Raw genomic sequence first — 21,914 nt, 5'->3', positions numbered from 1 at the left:
GAACCAGGCGATGGTCAGTCCAAAGAACCGGCATAAGTGCTGTCACCTCTATGGGGGAGGAAGAGAAGACCTGATCCAAGGTATGGCCTTTGTCATGCGTTGGTTCGAAGAGAAAGGGGGCTAAGCCCAGGGGAGTCGTGATATCAGATAATTTAATCACTTCTGAGTCCAGCGCATCGTCCATGTCAAAGTTAAAGTCACCGGCCAGAATGCAATGATCGGCTCTCATGGCCAGCGATAGCATAACAGACTGGAGTTCTTCAAAAAAAGAGCCTGCTGGACCCGGAGGTCTATACACTAACAAACCTTTCACTGATTGATTCGGCGCCAAAGATAAATAAAAGGCAAGGGACTCAGACCCTTTGATGGCCTCAGTGGGAATAATAGAACATACAACAGAGTTCTTCACCACGATGGCTACACCGCCACCCATTCCTTCTGATCTGTCCTGCCTGTAGATGCTATAATCTGACGGGATCGCCGAGGCGATATCCGGGTTGGAGGAAGCTCCCAGCCAGGTCTCAGTAAGCATCAAACAGACCGGTTTTTCCAAAGTAAGGAGGTCAAAGAGCTCCTGAGCGTGACTGCACACTGACCTGGTGTTCAATAGCATACAGAAATGCTTCACCGGGACCGCCTCCCGGTAAGGGGGTGGCCGTAGACCAGCGCCTTTCGACCAGCCACAACCAGAGCATTTGCTCTTGCCCCTATAACGACCAGGGAAAACCTTGAAGCAGCCACACGATACCCTTTGTAGGGACCGGAGTTGCGCAGATGTGTAGCTGACCATGGTTGCTACGATAGAGTACGGTCGCCCTAGGTCAAAGTCTCCCGCCGCTCCGTCCGCCTCCGGGACGCTGACGGGCGCAGACGGGCAGGACTCAGGCATGACTCCGGCACAGCGAAGGCACGCCCGCTGCGCTGGTCCGCTGCGCGGGAGAGCGAGCTTTAAATAGGAGTCCCTGTGGACATCCAAAGCACTACACTGCTCACTCATGCAGTTGCTGACATTCACCCCACTCCAAGATGGCGCCCGTTCCTAGCTCACCACCTAGAACCGGGAACCGGACCCGCGAAATGCGGTGATAAACAATTAAACGTGCAGGTAAGGGCCCTAGAAACTGTCCGCTAAAAACAGGGTACAAGAAACCTAAAATAAATAAAATAGGCAAACGGGAGTATTTAAAAAGAGGAGCGCGATCAGAAGCGCCCAGCGTTATTGCAGTCTTCCGGTGTCTTAGTATGGTATCAAGGGCTAATCCCACAGGTGCTCACCTTAAATAGGAGTCCCTGTGGACATCCAAAGCACTACACTGCTCACTCATGCAGTTGCTGACATTCACCCCACTCCAAGATGGCGCCCGTTCCTAGCTCACCACCCAGAACCGGGAACCGGACCCGCGAAATGCGGTGATAAACAATTAAACGTGCAGGTAAGGGCCCTAGAAACTGTCCGCTAAAAACAGGGTACAAGAAACCTAAAATAAATAAAATAGGCAAACGGGAGTATTTAAAAAGAGGAGCGCGATCAGAAGCGCCCAGCGTTATTGCAGTCTTCCGGTGTCTTAGTATGGTATCAAGGGCGAATCCCACAGGTGCTCACCTTAAATAGGAGTCCTTGTGGACATCCAAAGCACTACACTGCTCACTCATGCAGTTGCTGACATTCACCCCACTCCAAGATGGCGCCCGTTCCTAGCTCACCACCCAGAACCGGGAACCGGACCCGCAAAATGCGGTGATAAACAATTAAACGTGCAGGTAAGGGCCCTAGAAACTGTCCGCTAAAAACAGGGTACAAGAAACCTAAAATAAATAAAATAGGCAAACGGGAGTATTTAAAAAGAGGAGCGCGATCAGAAGCGCCCAGCGTTATTGCAGTCTTCCGGTGTCTTAGTATGCTGACCTTTGTATCTCTACCTTTATTCGATGGTAAGGGCTGCACTATACGTGCTCTTCTGCGCACTTGAGGAATGCCTTGAATTTATTCATATATTTCCCCAACGCACAGGCTATATCTAAATTCTCCATTTCCACCAAAAGAGTAGTGGCTTGCATTCTGTGCGTAATCTTATATTTTTTAAAAATCGGACATAAAAACTCCTTTCGAAAGTCTAAAAATCTCATACAATCTAATAAAATATGCAAAATATCACAGGTAGTTCCTAAAGTGCAAGTGCATTTCCCATTGCTTGCTGCCGCGCGGTCCGTTTGTTGGGCTAATTTAAAACTAGAAAGTAAAATGATGCTAGGAATTTTGTGGGAATCTTTTATCTGTGACATACTGTGTTTTTAAAATTCACTATCGGATCGCGTGGGGCATTGAAACTGATCGCCTACACTGCCTGACACCCTCCTAGCGGCCTTAGCCAATCAGCTCGAGCGGGGCGGAGCTCAGAGGCGGGGTCAGACCTCAAAAGGAGGAAGTACGCGAGGGGCCAGCCACTACTTGCTTGCTGCTGCGCGGTCCATTTGTTGGGCTAATTTAAAACTAGAAAGTAAAATTGTGCTAGGAATTTTGTGGGAATCTTTTATCTGTGACATACTGTGTTTTTAAAATTCACTATCGAATCGCATGGGGCATTGAAACTGATCGCCTACACTGCCTGACACCCTCCTAGCGGCCTTAGCCAATCAGCTTGAGCTGGGCGGAGCTCAGAGGCGGGGTCAGTACACGTATAAATGTGTATAGGCACGAGGGAGCGCAGCGGACGTGTGCAGCGGGCATGCCCGTCTGCGCCCGTCCGCGCCTGCCCGGGCCCAGGGGCCACAAACCCTGGTCAAACTATGGTTTATTGCTCAGAAGAGCTTAGATCCCTTGAGCACCATGAATCCGGGCTTCCATCGGACACTCTGGACCGGATTAGGATGCACGGTATCTCGCATGATAATGCAGTTTATCCTGCCCCTCCCCAACAAATTGTGAAGTCACCGACAAAACCTAAGTCGACTTCCCTGCGGGTTATGTATCTTAATACCCGCTGGATGGTGAGGCACCAACTAGATATTTTCTTATTGTTGACGTCAGCGAAACCAGACATCCTGCTGCTTTCTGAGACGTGGCTCACCCCCGATTCCACCCCTGACATCCTAGCCGCCCTTCCTGCTGACTATTACATCTTTTCAGTCAACAGGCCTGCGGGGAAGTAGGGAGGGGGAGTCACGGCTATTATAAATAAAAGCTATAAGTTCAACAAATTGAACTTGTTGACCCTTCCCGAGGTCGAGAATATGGTTATCAACTTCGACACAAATTCAGGATCTTTGGCGCTAGTACTCATTTATCGTCCTTCCCAGTCCATGCCCTCTTTTCCCCTTTCTCTTAGCGAACAGATAGCCAATCTTGCTATGAACCACACCAGAATCATGCTCATAGGAGATCTGAATTACTGGTTTAATGATGTTGGTGGTGGGACCCAGTCGGCAGAACTGTCTGAAACACTCACCAACTTAAACTTGGTCCAACATATCTTGGCCCCTACACACATAAAAGGCCATATCCTGGACCAATTATGGTCGTACAATGTTGAACTGTCATCCCTGTTGATCTCTCCGTGCATTTGGTCGGATCACCACTTAATTGAATTCACAGTTACTTTCAATGGGAGGGCTAAGCTATCAAAGGTTGCAGGAGGTATAACCAGAAATTGGAAACCAGGAGTAGATCCCTCCGTCGCTGCTAACTACCGCCCGATCTCGCTCCTCCCCTATCTTTCGAAGATATTGGAGACCCATGTGGCTAGATGCTTGTCAAAGTTCATTGAAAATTCCAACTATCTTGAACCAAACCAAGCTGGCTTCCGGCCCGCCCACTCTACAGAATCGGTAATCTTGGCGGTGATGGACACACTAAGAGCCAAAGCTGATAAGGGCATCCCGTAGGCACTTGTACTGCTTGATCTGTCGGCTGCGTTCAACACGGTCAACCATAACATCTTAATGCACCGTGTCGAACAAGCGGGGATTCGGGGAACAGCCTATGGGTGGATAGAATCTTTTTTGACAGGTAGAACCCAGGCGGTACATCTTGGGAACTATACGGCCCCTAACCTGGCTACCTCATGTGGAGTCCCTCAGGGCTCATCCCTGTCTCCACTGTTGGTTATTCTGTACATCCGCCATCTGATCCACTCGCTCAAGGCCAGGAACGCAATTGTATTTAACTACGCTGATGATCTTCAGCTGGTTTTCAAGCTGGACTCCCAAAATGCAGCTGCTGAATTCCAGGACACAATGCTGCATATCCAAGGCTGGATGGACCAGAACCAATTAAAGCTCAACCCAGGGAAAACCGAATTGGTTCTGCCTGGGAAGAGCCTCACTAGCTGGGGACCCCACTTCTGGCCGGGTGCCTTAGGCCCCCCCCGTCCCGTCCCTATCAGTGAAAAGCCTGGGAGTAACAATAGACTTCGATCTTTCCTTGAAGGGCCATGTGGGCATGGTTATTTCTTCTTCTCTGTTCCAACTTCGAAAAATAAGAAAGATCGCCCATCTGTTATCTCACCAAGCCTTGATTCAGGTGGTGATTGCGCTGGTACTCTCCCGCCTTGATTTCTCCAATTCTCTGTATACTGGCCTTCCTCTTGGTCTGGTAAATCGCCTACAAATAATTCAAAACCAAGCGGCGAGATTGATTTATAAGCAGCCAAGATAGCAGTCTGCCAGGATGTTGCTGCGCACTTTACATTGGCTACCTATGGTGCAACGCTCTGCATTCAAATCGGGCTGTATAATCTTTAAGGCTCTGCATTGCACCAGTCCCAGATTTCTCAACAGCCTAATCTCGAAACATGTCCCTACTCACAATCTTCGTTCCGCCCATATTCATCTTCTGCCCACTCCATCTATCAAACTAAGACGTCTAGGTGGGCGTAGGTTTGCCTATTTGGCCCCCAGACTCTGGGACTCTTTTCCTCTATTAGTCAGGAACTGTGATAGCCTTTTGGCATTCAGGAAAGCCTTAAAAACCTGGCTTTTCGGACAAACTGTTTAATCCGGCCCCCGCAGCAGCTTATGTAGGAACAGCGCCAAGAGACCTATGGTGTAAGTGCGCTTTACAAATCCCCTAACATAGAACATAGAACATTACATCCTATCATTAGGTTTCGAACCCCGTTATTCGCATAACCTGGGTTTATACCAATTCGCATTTTCAAGACTTCCCGCCTCACACTATGGCTGGGTAGCCGATCCACATAGGGGAAGTGTTGACTGCTCTCCCAAGCCACTTTCATGTGTGCTACCGAGGACTTTTGAACAAGGTAGTCCCGATCATAGCTACGGGACATATTGACCCCTTGAATATTTAATTCTTTTTTCCCAAATATTATGGGGTCTTGCGGCAAGCATACCTTCAAATCTAGCACCCCATAAGCCTTGCTTATTGAAGCTCTCACCTCTTTTGCCCAGGGTAGCTCACTAATGGTATTTTCCTCCATTGGGAGATTTTAGTGAGTTCCCCTGCTCCCAACCGCTGCCAGAAGCGTACAAGGCTCATGCAAGCAGTTATAGCCCAGGAGGTAATTCCCAGCTCCAATCGTGCTGCCTGCACCATAGATGATTTAGGCAGCGCAAATAAGCTTTTTAGTATATTTCCCTCCTCTCTATCCCAGGAGGTCTTGCCACTGAGGTAAAGAACCTCGGCTCCATACAAAAATTGTGGGGGAACCATTGCTTGATAGGCTTTTAAGACCGGCCTATCTGACCTTTCACCATAGGTATTGTTAAATCTTTTTAGGCCTTTAACCGACGCCAATGCCCTTATTTTTAATGCTTGCAGGTGTGTGTGCCATTTCACGTTACCTGAGAACCACATTCCCAAATATCTGTAGTCGGTCACCCTCTCCAGCAAGACTGTGCCAAGATACCACGAGAACTTCGCTTTCCTTCTCCCAAAGCATACAATTTTAGTTTTATCCATATTTACCACTAATTCTTTACTCATACAGTATTCTTTAAACCTATTTAGTTTTCTCTGGAGGCCTATATCTGTCTGGTCCATAATCACTAGGTCGTCGGCATAAAGGAGGCACGATATGTGGTTTCCTCCCAATTTCGGGTTCGCCCCTCTGACATCTCTTAATACTTGGGGTAGGTCAGCTAAAAACAGGGCGAACAGCAGGGGGGCTAGAACGCACCCCTGCCTTAGACCATTCCCAATTGGGATTCTCCCAGTCAGTCCTCCGTCCGTATCCAATATTATTTGTGCCCAGTTTTCTGTATGCAGAGCTTGGATGAGGACCAGCAGGTCATCCTGTAGTTCATACCCTACTAGTGTTGACTACAGCTGCTCCCTGTCCACAAGATCAAAGGCAGCACGGACGTCAACGAAACAGCAGAATAAATTACCCCTCTGATCAATTGACTTCCGTGCAATGGACCAAAGAGCAAAACAATGGTCAATCGTTGAGTGGCCTTCTTTGAACCCCCCCTGCTCTGGGGGTATTATCTGTTTATCTTCCACCCACTCCTTTAGTAGCCCTAGAATTACCTTGGAAAAGACCTTTTCGCCTATATCCAGAAGGTTTATTAAGCGGTAATTTTTGGGGGAGTTTGCATCTCTTTTTTTATGAATTGGCCTAACAATAGCCCCTTTCCAATTTGCAGGGAATTCACCAGTATTTAGGATCCCTAGAAACATATTTGAAAAGAACTCTGCCCACCATTCTATGTTTGTTTTTATTATGACAGCTGGCAGGTTATCAGGGCCAGCTGCCCGTGTTAGGTTTAGCCTAGTTATTATGTCTCTAATTCGGTCTGGGGAAAAGTGGATTTTTAATTCTTCACTTATTCCTGGCCAAACCTTTGCCATTATTCCCTCCCTCGTTGGCCATTTACCATAAATTTCCTCTAGGTAGGTCAGCCACTTGTCCTCTGGCGCTGAACACTGCATGGTCCCTTGTACTTTTCCCGTACAGTCCTGTATTAACCTCCAAAAGCCTTTCACATTTTTATCTTCTATTACCTCGAGTAAGTTCTCCCAACATTTGTCCTTAAAACTCCTTTTTTTATCTCTGATAACTGTCTTATATTTTAACTTCAATTTTCTAAGTTCTAATACCACTTCCTCACTATAGTTACCTCTGAGGCATCTTTCTTGTTTCTTAATACCGGCCTTTAGTTTCCGGCATTCTGCATCAAACCAATGTTTGGTATTGTTAGGGTGTAATGTCGCATTATTTACTGATTTGTGATTATTACACTTTAATTTAATCTGGAGGCATTCCACCAGTTGCCTTATTATACCCTCGTACCAGACTATGCTCTCTCCTGGTACAAGGTTACCCAAATTCACAGTTAACTGATATGCACTCTGTTTCTGTATATATTCATCGGTGATTCATGTTGTTAGTCGCTTGGGGTATTCTACATCTACTAATAGCACTTTTTGTGTTTGCGGGGGGCTATTTACCTGGAGTTCTACCTGCAGTGGATAGTGGTCACTACCCTCCACCCCCAGAATTTCAAACTGTTTGATAAGATTGAAGTGCCAGGCCTGTGTGAATACGTAATCTATGGGGCACAATTGTTGCCCTACCTTAAAAGTACGCTTCGCAGGCCTGTCCGCTTTCTTTCTACCGTTGGAGCATACAAATCCCATAACCCCCAACAGTTGCCCCAGCTCATCATCTTTAGTTGAAGTATCGCAGCAGGGAAATTGCGCCCCCTCTATTTTATATGCATCCAACAAATCCTTCAACCAGGAGTCCATTATTTTGGGGTTCAATTTATGGTTGAAGTCTCCCAATATCATGAAAAACATCCCTTGGATAACGGTCACATACCTCTTCCAGGTCAGTTTTTAAACGTTCCAAGTCCGCCTTATACTCGTTTGCTTTCCCTTTCTGAATATACACATTTATAATGCATAGGCTTTCACCCCCCAACATATTATTTGTTGTTCGCACTCTATTGCCCAATGCCCAGTTGCACTTTAGTTTCAAGGGTTCAATGTCTTTGGCTATCCTTGTTGAAACTAACGTCATCAGACCCCCTGAAGGTCTACCCACTATGTTCTTTTTAGCTGCTTTTTACATAATGAGTAAAACCTACGGTAGCAGGGATTTCGCGGCACAGTCAGGTTTCCTAGAGACAAACGATATCGTTTTTCCTCAAGATATTTTTAAAATCTTCCTGTGCTTCCTGTGCCACTATTCTATTGTACCCATTTATATTCCAGGTTGTTATAGATAGGCTAGACTGTGCGGCGACCCTACTTCCTAATCGATCTCACTCATATAACCATCATCCTCACCACTCATGTATGCCAGCTCTCTGAATCTATTCTTCCATGTCCCACCTTTGATCTTTAGGTCCTATCGTGATTTCTAGGGTGTCTTTAGTGCCTCTCCCCAGGTTGATCATTTTTATTTGTCTCTCGCCTAATGCTGCGCGGTTCCTGAGGAATGAATTCCCTAACTTATCCGATAGTACTTCCTTCCTTTTTAGTATTCTGATCCCTTCCCGTAGCATCTCGGTTTCTGCCCTTTCTATAGCATCCTTTATTAGGGCTGAGTGGAGTAAAACCTTGGTTATTTCCTCCCCCTTACTGTTTACCGTGAACCCCACTTCTTTTAGATCAGCAGTGCTAACATATCTTAGACTGGGGCACTTTCCAAATGAGGATAGTAGCTGGGAGCGATTCAAGGGGTTTAGTTTCTTGATTCTTTTCCCCCCTTTCACCTGTCCTATTGGCTCTACAAATATCCAAGTGTCAGTAGGTAGTTCTGTCTGCTGATGTTGGCAATTCCCTTCTAACATTTCTCCCCTTATGTGCCTACTAACTTCTTCTCCTCTCCCTATTTTGGCCCCCTTCCCATAACTTGGGTGGGGTCCCTCCGCACCTGGGGACATCACCTTCTCCCACTCTACTCCTACACTCTTCTTTACCCCTGGGGGATTTCTCCTGGTAGCCTTTTTGTTCTCTCCCATGTCATTCCTCTTTATCCCCCTGAATTGTTCTTCAGGTCTACTGCTACTTGCACCTTTCTCTACGAAATTTAGCTTTTTAGTTCCTTGTCTTAATACCTTATCTATTGTCTTATATACCGGAGTTACCCCCCCTATGATCCTGGTGCTTTATGGGGTGGCAATTAGTTCGGGCCTTAATCCCTTTCCTTCGCCTTAGTATATTTTGCCTTCTATACCTCTTATCCCCATACCTCTTTATAAGCATGGGGCGGTAGGATACATATTCTGTGGGTGCATTCTCTGGGGGCCAGTCTCCTCTTCCACTTCTTACCCCCTGGCCACTTTATTTTCCTCCTGGGTTTCTACTGGTCTTACTACTGAGGGCATCAAGTTTTTGATCTATGCTAATTCCCTATTTATACCCTTAAATTGGTCACTGTGTCTTTTTAGAATGTCATTGTTTAGGACTGTAACCTCTAAAATGCCCTGCAGAGGTTTCTGGAGCATTAGCATAACCTCGAGCATGGATAGGCCGGTAGAACCCGTCACCTCCAGGCTGCGTAAAGATATGCCTGATACATCTGATCCGCAATGTTTGGGGTCTCTTGTATTTCATGTCCCTTATGGCTGGGTACCTCCCCAGTAATGTTCCCTTCGCCCATGGAGTCGCTACAATCTACTCGTTCTCCATTCACCGCATCTGCTCCTATGTCCTGGGTGAAATTCGACTGGAACATCCTTGGCGAAGATGATAAACGAGGTTCCATTGGTTTCTCAGCGATATTAAAGTCAGTCTCATTCAAGGCCTCGATGCTTGATGCAGCCAAATCCTCGATATTTTGCGTGGTCTCGATTACACTTGTCTCCTTTTGCCTGTAGATGCTATAATCTGACGAGATCGCCGAGGCGATATCCGGGTTGGAGGAAGCTCCCAGCCAGGTCTCAGTAAGCATCAAACAGACCGGTTTTTCCAAAGTAAGCAGGTCAAAGAGCTCCTGAGCGTGACTGCGCACTGACCTGGTGTTCAATAGCATACAGAAATGCTTCACCGGGACCGCCTCCCGGTAAGGGGGTGGCCGTAGACCAGCGCCTTTCGACCAGCCACAACCAGGGCATTTGCTCTTGCCCCTATAACGACCAGGGAAAACCTTGAAGCAACCACACGATACCCTTTGTAGGGACCGGAGTTGCGCAGATGTGTAGCTGACCATGGTTGCTACGATTGAGTACGTCGCCCTAGGTCAAAGTCTCCCACCGCTCCGTCCGCCTCCGGGACGCTGACGGGCGCAGACGGACAGGACTCAGGCATGACTCCGGCACAGCGAAGGCACGCCTGCTGCGCTGGTCCGCTGCGCGGGAGAGCGAGCTTTAAATAGGAGTCCCTGTGGACATTCAAAGCACTACACTGCTCACTCATGCAGTTGCTGACATTCACCCCACTCCAAGATGGCGCCCGTTCCTAGCTCACCACCTAGAACCGGGAACCGGACCCGCGAAATGCGGTGATAAACAATTAAACGTGCAGGTAAGGGCCCTAGAAACTGTCCGCTAAAAACAGGGTACAAGAAACCTAAAATAAATAAAATAGGCAAACGGGAGTATTTAAAAAGAGGAGCGCGATCAGAAGCGCCCAGCGTTATTGCAGTCTTCCGGTGTCTTAGTATGGTATCAAGGGCTAATCCCACAGGTGCTCACCTTAAATAGGAGTCCCTGTGGACATCCAAAGCACCACACTGCTCACTCATGCAGTTGCTGACATTCACCCCACTCCAAGATGGCGCCTGTTCCTAGCTCACCACCCAGAACCGGGAACCGGACCCGCGAAATGCGGTGATAAACAATTAAACGTGCAGGTAAGGGCCCTAGAAACTGTCCGCTAAAAACAGGGTACAAGAAACCTAAAATAAATAAAATAGGCAAACAGGAGTATTTAAAAAGAGGAGCGCGATCAGAAGCGCCCAGCGTTATTGCAGTCTTCCGGTGTCTTAGTATGGTATCAAGGGCTAATCCCACAGGTGCTCACCTTAAATAGGAGTCCCTGTGGACATCCAAAGCACTACACTGCTCACTCATGCAGTTGCTGACATTCACCCCACTCCAAGATGGCGCCCGTTCCTAGCTCACCACCCAGAACCGGGAACCGGACCCGCGAAATGCGGTGATAAACAATTAAACGTGCAGGTAAGGGCCCTAGAAACTGTCCGCTAAAAACAGGGTACAAGAAACCTAAAATAAATAAAATAGACAAACGGGAGTATTTAAAAAGAGGAGCGCGATCAGAAGCGCCCAGCGTTATTGCAGTCTTCCGGTGTCTTAGTATGCTGACCTTAGTATCTCTACCTTTATTCGATGGTAAGGGCTGCACTATACGTGCTCTTCTGCGCACTTGAGGAATGCCTTGAATTTATTCATATATTTCCCCAACGCACAGGCTATAGCTAAATTCTCCATTTCCACCAAAAGAGTAGTGGCTTGCATTCTGTGCGTAATCTTATATTTTTTAAAAATCGGACATAAAAACTCCTTTCGAAAGTCTAAAAATCTCATACAATCTAATAAAATATGCAAAATATCACAGGTAGTTCCTAAAGTGCAAGTGCATTTCCCATTGCTTGCTGCCGCGCGGTCCGTTTGTTGGGCTAATTTAAAACTAGAAAGTAAAATGATGCTAGGAATTTTGTGGGAATCTTTTATCTGTGACATACTGTGTTTTTAAAATTCACTATCGGATCGCGTGGGGCATTGAAACTGATCGCCTACACTGCCTGACACCCTCCTAGCTGCCTTAGCCAATCAGCTCGAACGGGGCGGAGCTCAGAGGCGGGGTCAGACCTCAAAAGGAGGAAGTACGCGAGGGGCCAGCCACTACTTGCTTGCTGCTGCGCGGTCCATTTGTTGGGCTAATTTAAAACTAGAAAGTAAAATTGTGCTAGGAATTTTGTGGGAATCTTTTATCTGTGACATACTGTGTTTTTAAAATTCACTATCGAATCGCATGGGGCATTGAAACTGATCGCCTACACTGCCTGACACCCTCCTAGCGGCCTTAGCCAATCAGCTTGAGCGGGGCGGAGCTCAGAGGCGGGGTCAGTACACGTATAAATGTGTATAGGCACGAGGGAGCGCAGCGGACGTGTGCAGCGGGCATGCCCGTCTGCGCCCGTCCGCGCCTGCCCGGGCCCAGGGGCCACAAACCCTGGTCAAACTATGGTTTATTGCTCAGAAGAGCTTAGATCCCTTGAGCACCATGAATCCGGGCTTCCATCGGACACTCTGGACCGGATTAGGATGCACGGTATCTCGCATGATAATGCAGTTTATCCTGCCCCTCCCCAACAAATTGTGAAGTCACCAACAAAACCTAAGTCGACTTCCCTGCGGGTTATGTATCTTAATACCCGCTGGATGGTGAGGCACCAACTAGATATTTTCTTATTGTTGACGTCAGCGAAACCAGACATCCTGCTGCTTTCTGAGACGTGGCTCACCCCCGATTCCACCCCTGACATCCTAGCCGCCCTTCCTGCTGACTATTACATCTTTTCAGTCAACAGGCCTGCGGGGAAGTCGGGAGGGGGAGTCACGGCTATTATAAATAAAAGCTATAAGTTCAACAAATTGAACTCGTTGACCCTTCCCGAGGTCGAGAATATGGTTATCAACTTCGACACAAATTCAGGATCTTTGGCGCTAGTACTCATTTATCGTCCTTCCCAGTCCATGCCCTCTTTTCCCCTTTCTCTTAGCGAACAGATAGCCAATCTTGCTATGAACCACACCAGAATCATGCTCATAGGAGATCTGAATTACTGGTTTAATGATGTTGGTGGTGGGACCCAGTCGGCAGAACTGTCTGAAACACTCACCAACTTAAACTTGGTCCAACATATCTTGGCCCCTACACACATAAAAGGCCATATCCTGGACCAATTATGGTCGTACAATGTTGAACTGTCATCCCTGTTGATCTCTCCGTGCATTTGGTCGGATCACCACTTAATTGAATTCACAGTTACTTTCAATGGGAGGGCTAAGCTATCAAAGGTTGCAGGAGGTATGACCAGAAATTGGAAATCGCTTGCCGTCCAGGATTTCATGGCCACGTTAACCAGCTCCCTCCCCTCTGCTGACATTAATAATAATGTCGACTTCATGGAAAAGGGCATTTCTAAGTGGCTATTAGCGGCTAGTGACATCCATGCCCCCCCTCGTCAATTTTCCCCGGGCGAGACAGGCCGTAGCCCACAAATGGTTCACTGCGGACCTAAAATCGCAAAAACTACTTCTACGCCAGTCAGAAAGGAAGTGGAGGCGCAGCTATGCCAGTGACGAAAGATTACTTTATCTCACTGCCCGCAGGGACTATAGGAATGCCCTATTGGCTGCAAAGACCTCCTATTTCTCCACAAAGGTACTCGCTGCTTCTAACAAATCTAGAGAAATCTTTAGGATTGTTAATGTCCTTAGTAGCGAAGACAGAATTACTCCCTGTTTGGTTCCTACACAAGAGCGGTGTAACGCACTGAACAGCTTCTTTGTGGAGAAAATAGAGACCATTAGGGCTAGCATACCTCTGGCAGCCCAGGAGGAACCCCCTGGGGCCAACCCTGATAATCCATTTGCCTTAGATCAACTCATGGAAATTGATTCTGTCACTCTACTCGAACTAATGTCTCGAGTTAAGTCGGGATCCCCCAATGACTGTTTTCCCCCTACTATTTTGAAGGAAGTCTTCTCGGCCTTACCATACAGTCTCTTACCCCTTCTCAATGAATCTCTAAGCAAAGGGGAAGTGCGTACTGCTTTGAAAAAGGCCATGTTAGTTCCCCTGCTCAAGAAACCAGGAGTAGATCCCTCCGTCGCTGCTAACTACCGCCCGATCTCGCTCCTCCCCTATCTTTCGAAGATATTGGAGGCCCATGTGGCTAGATGCTTGTCAAAGTTCATTGAAAATTCCAACTATCTTGAACCAAACCAAGCTGGCTTCCGGCCCGCCCACTCTACAGAATCGGTAATCTTGGCGGTGATGGACACACTAAGAGCCAAAGCTGATAAGGGCATCCCGTAGGCACTTGTACTGCTTGATCTGTCGGCTGCGTTCAACACGGTCAACCATAACATCTTAATGCACCGTGTCGAACAAGCGGGGATTCGGGGAACAGCCTATGGGTGGATAGAATCTTTTTTGACAGGTAGAACCCAGGCGCTACATCTTGGGAACTATACGGCCCCTAACCTGGCTACCTCATGTGGAGTCCCTCAGGGCTCATCCCTGTCTCCACTGTTGGTTATTCTGTACATCCGCCCCCTGATCCACTCCCTCAAGGCCAGGAACGCAATTGTATTTAACTACGCTGATGATCTTCAGCTGGTTTTCAAGCTGGACTCCCAAAATGCAGCTGCTGAATTCCAGGACACAATGCTGCATATCCAAGGCTGGATGGACCAGAACCAAATAAAGCTCAACCCAGGGAAAACCGAATTGGTTCTGCCTGGGAAGAGTCTCACTAGCAGGGGACCCCACTTCTGGCCGGGTGCCTTAGGCCCCCCCCCCTGTCCCGTCCCTATCAGTGAAAAGCCTGGGAGTAACAATAGACTCCGATCTTTCCTTGAAGGGCCATGTGGGCATGGTTATTTCTTCTTCTCTGTTCCAACTTCGAAAAATAAGAAAGATCGCCCATCTGTTATCTCACCAAGCCTTGATTCAGGTGGTGATTGCGCTGGTACTCTCCCGCCTTGATTTCTCCAATTCTCTGTATACTGGCCTTCCTCTTGGTCTGGTAAATCGCCTACAAATAATTCAAAACCAAGCGGCGAGATTGATTTATAAGCAGCCAAGATAGCAGTCTGCCAGGATGTTGCTGCGCACTTTACATTGGCTACCTATGGCGCAACGCTCTGCATTCAAATCGGGCTGTATAATCTTTAAGGCTCTGCATTGCACCAGTCCCAGATTTCTCAACAGCCTAATCTCGAAACATGTCCCTACTCACAATCTTCGTTCCGCCCATATTCATCTTCTGCCCACTCCATCTATCAAACTAAGACGTCTAGGTGGGCGTAGGTTTGCCTATTTGGCCCCCAGACTCTGGGACTCATTTCCTCTATCAGTCAGGAACTGTGATAGCCTTTTGGCATTCAGGAAAGCCTTAAAAACCTGGCTTTTCGGACAAACTGTTTAATCCGGCCCCCGCAGCAGCTTATGTAGGAACAGCGCCAAGAGACCTATGGTGTAAGTGCGCTTTACAAATCCCCTAACATAGAACATAGAACATTACATCCTATCATTAGGTTTCGAACCCCGTTATTCGCATAATCTGGGTTTATACCAATTCGCATTTTCAAGACTTCCCGCCTCAGACTATGGCTGGGTAGCCGATCCACATAGGGGAAGTGTTGACTGCTCTCCCAAGCCACTTTCATGTGTGCTACAAAGGACTTTTGAACAAGGTAGTCCCGATCATAGCTACGGGACATATTGACCCCTTGAATATTTAATTCTTTTTTCCCAAATATTATGGGGTCTTGCGGCAAGCATACCTTCAAATCTAGCACCCCATAAGCCTTGCTTATTGAAGCTCTCACCTCTTTTGCCCAGGGTAGCTCACTAATGGTATTTTCCTCCATTGGGAGATTTTAGTGAGTTCCCCTGCTCCCAACCGCTGCCAGAAGCGTACAAGGCTCATGCAAGCAGTTATAGCCCAGGAGGTAATTCCCAGCTCCAATCGTGCTGCCTGCACCATAGATGATTTAGGCAGCGCAAATAAGCTTTTTAGTATATTTCCCTCCTCTCTATCCCAGGAGGTCTTGCCACTGAGGTAAAGAACCTCGGCTCCATACAAAAATTGTGGGGGAACCATTGCTTGATAGGCTTTTAAGACCGGCCTATCTGACCTTTCACCATAGGTATTGTTAAATCTTTTTAGGCCTTTAACCGACGCCAATGCCCTTATTTTTAATGCTTGCAGGTGTGTGTGCCATTTCACGTTACCTGAGAACCACATTCCCAAATATCTGTAGTCGGTCACCCTCTCAAGCAAGACTGTGCCAAGATACCACGAGAACTTTGCTTTCCTTCTCCCAAAGCATACAATTTTAGTCTTATCCATATTTACCACTAATTCTTTACTCGTACAGTATTCTTTAAACCTATTTAGTTTTCTCTGGAGGCCTATCTCCGTCTGGTCCATAATCACTAGGTCGTCGGCATAAAGGAGGCACGATATGTGGTTTCCTCCCAATTTCGGGTTCGCCCCTCTGACATCTCTTAATACTTGGGGTAGGTCAGCTAAAAACAGGGCGAACAGCAGGGGGGCTAGAACGCACCCCCTGCCTTAGACCATTCCCAATTGGGATTCTCCCAGTCAGTCCTCCGTCCGTATCCAATATTATTTGTGCCCAGTTTTCTGTATGCAGAGCTTGGATGAGGACCAGCAGGTCATCCTGTAGTTCATACCCTACTAGTGTTGACTACAGCTGCTCCCTGTCCACAAGATCAAAGGCAGCACGGACGTCAACGAAACAGCAGAATAAATTACCCCTCTGATCAATTGACTTCCGTGCAATGGACCAAAGAGCAAAACAATGGTCAATCGTTGAGTGGCCTTCTTTGAACCCCCCCTGCTCTGGGGATATTATCTGTTTATCTTCCACCCACTCCTTTAGTAGCCCTAGAATTACCTTGGAAAAGACCTTTTCGCCTATATCCAGAAGGTTTATTAAGCGGTAATTTTTGGGGGAGTTTGCATCTCCTTTTTTATGAATTGGCCTAACAATAGCCCCTTTCCAATTTGCAGGGAATTCACCAGTATTTAGGATCCCTAGAAACATATTTGAAAAGAACTCTGCCCACCATTCTATGTTTGTTTTTATTATGACAGCTGGCAGGTTATCAGGGCCAGCTGCCCGTGTTAGGTTTAGCCTAGTTATTATGTCTCTAATTCGGTCTGGGGAAAAGTGGATTTTTAATTCTTCACTTATTCCTGGCCAAACCTTTGCCATTATTCCCTCCCTCGTTGGCCATTTACCATAAATTTCCACTAGGTAGGTCAGCCACTTGTCCTCTGGCGCTGAACACTGCATGGTCCCTTGTACTTTTCCCGTACAGTCCTGTATTTACCTCCAAAAGCCTTTCAAATTTTTATCTTCTATTACCTCGAGTAAGTTCTCCCAACATTTGTCCTTAAAACTCCTTTTTTTTTATCTCTGATAACTGTCTTATATTTTAACTTCAATTTTCTAAGTTCTAATACCACTTCCTCACTATAGTTACCTCTGAGGCATCTTTCTTGTTTCTTAATACCGGCCTTTAGTTTCCGGCATTCTGCATCAAACCAATGTTTGGTATTGTTAGGGTGTAATGTCGCATTATGTACTGATTTGTGATTATTACACTTTAATTTAATCTGGAGGCATTCCACCAGTTGCCTTATTATACCCTCGTACCAGACTATGCTCTCTCCTGGTACAAGGTTACCCAAATTCACAGTTAACTGATATGCACTCTGTTTCTGTATATATTCATCGGTGATTCGTGTTGTTAGTCGCTTGGGGTATTCTACATCTACTAATAGCACTTTTTGTGTTTGCAGGGGGCTATTTACCTGGAGTTCTACCTGCAATGGATAGTGGTCACTACCCTCCACCCCCAGAATTTCAAACTGTTTGATAAGATGGAAGTGCCAGGCCTGTGTGAATACGTAATCTATGGGGCACAATTGTTGCCCTACCTTAAAAGTACGCTTCGCAGGCCTGTCCGCTTTCTTTCTACCGTTGGAGCATACAAATCCCATTACACCCAACAGTTGCCCCAGCTCATCATCTTTAGTTGAAGTATCGCAGCAGGGAAATTGCGCCCGCTCTATTTTATATGCATCCAACAAATCCTTCAACCAGGAGTCCATTATTTTGGGGTTCAATTTATGGTTGAAGTCTCCCAATATCATGAAAAACATCCCTTGGATAACGGTCACATACCTCTTCCAGGTCAGTTTTTAAACGTTCCAAGTCCGCCTTATACTCGTTTGCTTTCCCTTTCTGAATATACACATTTATAATGCATAGGCTTTCACCCCCCAACATATTATTTGTTGTTCGCACTCTATTGCCCAATGCCCAGTTGCACTTTAGTTCCAGGGGTTCAATGTCTTTGGCTATCCTTGTTGAAACTAACGTCATCAGACCCCCTGAAGGTCTACCCACTATGTTCCTTTTAGCTGCTTTTTACATTATGAGTAAAACCTACGGTAGCAGGGATTCCGCGGCACAGTCAGGTTTCCTAGAGACAAACGATATAGTTTTTCCTTAAGATATTTTTAAAATCTTCCTGTGCTTCCTGTGCCACTATTCTATTGTACCCATTCATATTCCAGGTTGTTATAGATAGGCTAGACTGTGCGGCGACCCTACTTCCTAATCGATCTCACTCATATAACCATCTTCCTCACCACTCATGTATGCCAGCTCTCTGAATCTATTCTTCCATGTCCCACCTTTGATCTTTAGGTCCTATCGTGATTTCTAGGGTGTCTTTAGTGCCTCTCCCCAGGTTGATCATTTTTATTTGTCTCTCGCCTAATGCTGCGTGGTTCCTGAGGAATGAATTCCCTTACTTATCCGATAGTACTTCCTTCCTTTTTAGTATTCTAATGCCTTCCCGTAGCATCTCGGTTTCTGCCTTTTCTATAGCATCCTTTATTAGGGCTGAGTGGAGTAAAACCTTGGTTATTTCCTCCCCCTTACTGTTTACCGTGAACCCCACTTCTTTTAGATCAGCAGTGCTAACATATCTTAGACTGGGGCACTTTCCAAATGAGGATAGTAGCTGGAAGCGATTCAAGGGGTTTAGTTTCTTGATTCTTTTCCCCCCTTTCACCTGTCCTATTGGCTCTACAAATATCCAAGTGTCAGTAGGTAGTTCTGTCAGCTGATGTTGGCAATTCCCTTCTAACATTTCTCCCCTTATGTGCCTACTAACTTCTTCTCCTCTCCCTATTTTGGCCCCCTTCCCATAACTTGGGTGGGGTCCCTCCGCACCTGGGGACATCACCTTCTCCCACTCTACTCCTACACTCTTCTTTACCCCTGGGGGATTTCTCCTGGTAGCCTTTTTGTTCTCTCCCATGTCATTCCTCTTTATCCCCCTGAATTGTTCTTCAGGTCTACTGCTACTTGCACCTTTCTCTACGAAATTTAGCTTTTTAGTTCCTTGTCTTACTACCTTATCTATTGTCTTATATACCGGAGTTACCCCCCCCTATGATCCTGGTGCTTTATGGGGTGGCAATTAGTTCGGGCCTTAATCCCTTTCCTTCGCCTTAGTATATTTTGCCTTCTATACCTCTTATCCCCATACCTCTTTATAAGCATGGGGCGGTAGGATACATATTCTGTGGGTGCATTCTCTGGGGGCCAGTCTCCTCTTCCACTTCTTCCCCCCTGGCCACTTTATTTTCCTCCTGGGCTTCTACTGGTCTTACTACTGAGGGCATCAAGTTTTTGATCTATGCTAATTCCCTATTTATACCCTTAAATTGGTCACCGTGTCTTTTTAGAATGTCATTGTTTAGGACTGTAACCTCTAAAATGCCCTGCAGAGGTTTCTGGAGCATTAGCATAACCTCGAGCATGGATAGGCCGGTAGAACCCGTCACCTCCAGGCTGCGTAAAGACATGCCAGATACATCTGATCCGCAATGTTTGGGGTCTCTTGTATTTCATGTCCCTTATGGCTGGGTACCTCCCCAGTAATGTTCCCTTCGCCCATGGAGTCGCTACAATCTACTCGTTCTCCATTCACCGCATCTGCTCCTATGTCCTGGGTGAAATTCGATTGGAACATCCTTGGCGAAGATGATAAACGAGGTTCCATTGGTATCTCAGCGATATTAAAGTCAGTCTGATTCAAGGCCTCGATGCTTGATGCAGCCAAATCCTCGATATTTTGCGTGGTCTCGATTACACTTGTCTCCTTTTCTGCTATCTCCTTTCCTTTAAAATGTTTGCCAATAAAATCCTTAATGGTTTTTGATACCACCGACCCCCCTTTTGCGCCTGCTGACCTGGCGGATCCCGGCGCTGGCTGCAGGGTTGTACTCGGGGGGGGGGGGTGCTCTGATGAATGTTGTTCTGCCTTCACCTTGAGGCCTTCACCACTTGTTAGGTGCACAGCAATCCCCACTCCAGGTGTGCTTCCCCTAGTTATTTATTTATTTATTTATATAGTTGTGTACATTAATAATATGTGATAGTGCTAAAATACCAGGATGAATTGTCCTCAGCCGTCAGATGTTCCCCATTTGTCCTTGAGGGTACAACCAGAGGGGGTGGCCCAGCCCAGCCTCGGTCAGCCCCGGACGGCCACAGACGGCCCGCCCTTTGCCCGGGCTTCGCACGGCACGCACCCGCACGGGTAATTCGCCGAAAAAAAATAGAGCCGGTGGCCAGGCAAGTGATCCCAGGTGCGTGCTCTCCCCAAGGCTCCTGGACCTCGTAGTCCTCACGCTATCAGCAACCACCAGCAGCGTGGACACAGAGTCAACCTTTGCGAGCGGCTCCCACGAAGCGGGGGCCGTGAGAGGTAATGAGGCTTGTGGCAAGTGGTCCCAGGTGCGTGCTCTCCCCAAGGCTCCTGGGCTTAGAAAATAGCCAGAAAGCAGGTGACTCTCAGAGGTCCTTACGCAATCCCAGATCAGCATTTCAATATGCCGTACACAAAAAAAAAGTCTCGTAAAGAAAGAATTAGCCGGACTTACGTATTGTGCCTTTCTCGGGGCTCCAGCCAGCTTCTGCTCCACTCAATTCACTTAAACCTCTGCGCTTTTAATATTGTTTCTACCCTGCTCAACAGACAGCGCTGAGCCGCAGTAGTCTTGTGCCCCTACTCCGCTACAGATTTTTGCTCCATGAGCAATGCCAGGTAAACATTTTCTACATCCAACTCCTTTTCTCGGCAAAATCACTGAGCTCCACTAACGCCGTGAGCACAACTCCGTACAGGTGCGCGCGGCTCAGCCCGAACAGGCTCCAGGACGCTGATTACCACCGCTGCTCCAACGCTCTAAAAATGCTGAGGAATCGCCGAGAAATCGCCGAGGAAATCGCTGTTTGACACTCCTACAGTCCGCCAGCTGCTCCGCGGTAAACTTCGCCTGTCAATAGCAGGATGGGAGGGAGGAGCTGGGCACAGCCATACTTATATTTGAATAGGTGTGTCCTTCTGCCACACACTGGGCCACACATTCCATGTAGTTAATCTGAAGCCAAGGCATGTAAGGCAAGATTCCTGGGGATTTCAAAGAGAGTTTCTTGAAGTCCCCCCTCCACCAGTTCCAAGGGAAGGGCACCAGGTATAAATATTGGGCCTCAGACACCACCTCTTCAGTACAACTTTGGACAAGTGGGTACTTTGCCAGGAAGGACTGCCACTCGGCTGTACTGCTGCCCTGGAGGACTGCTGACCTGCTGCTCTCTGGCCTGGGTGGGGTCATGACTTTCATCTCTTGAACCCAGAGTGACTCCAAGAGCTAGTTGTCTGGCTTCCTGATCAGACGCCTCAGGGGCACACCAGGTTTCCAACAACCTCAAACCCAGCACATGGGCTCTACTATCTGAGTCTTGCTATCCTAAATGGTGCCACCCAGCCATGGGCCCTTCTGAATGGACCTGAAGGGCTCCTGCAAAGTACAGCTTTGGTACCCATTGGGACAGATGCATAGCCCCTCATAGCCTCACCTCACAGCTGCAAGCTCCATTGGAATAGACGCCAAGTAACGCAACGCCCTGCGGGCATAAACAGATAACCACAGTTGGATGCTTTATATTTCCGGGCGCTATTTTCACTAAAACGTTTACAATTGCATATCTCCGGTTATACTCCTTGGATTTTTGTCATTTTTGGTCTTGTTTTAATATTAGACTCTTTTTCCAACTTGGCGTGGGTTCCTTTTTGTGTGGTATTTTTCACTTTATTATGGTTTGAAGCTACCTGGGGGTTGAGCACAGGT

At 47.2% G+C, this 21,914-nt stretch overlaps 1 protein-coding gene across 1 annotated transcript in view; it reads left to right on the top strand.

Moving 5' to 3' along the window:
* The window catches only part of LOC144797780 (hydroperoxide isomerase ALOXE3-like), a 541,969-nt gene that overhangs the window by 221,410 nt on the left and 298,645 nt on the right, over positions 1 to 21,914 (top strand). The window lies entirely within an intron of this gene.

This window comes from Lissotriton helveticus, chromosome 12 (assembly GCF_964261635.1).
Source record: "Lissotriton helveticus chromosome 12, aLisHel1.1, whole genome shotgun sequence".
Lineage (NCBI taxonomy): Eukaryota > Metazoa > Chordata > Amphibia > Caudata > Salamandridae > Lissotriton > Lissotriton helveticus.
This window is presented reverse-complemented; position numbering and strand designations above follow the sequence as displayed.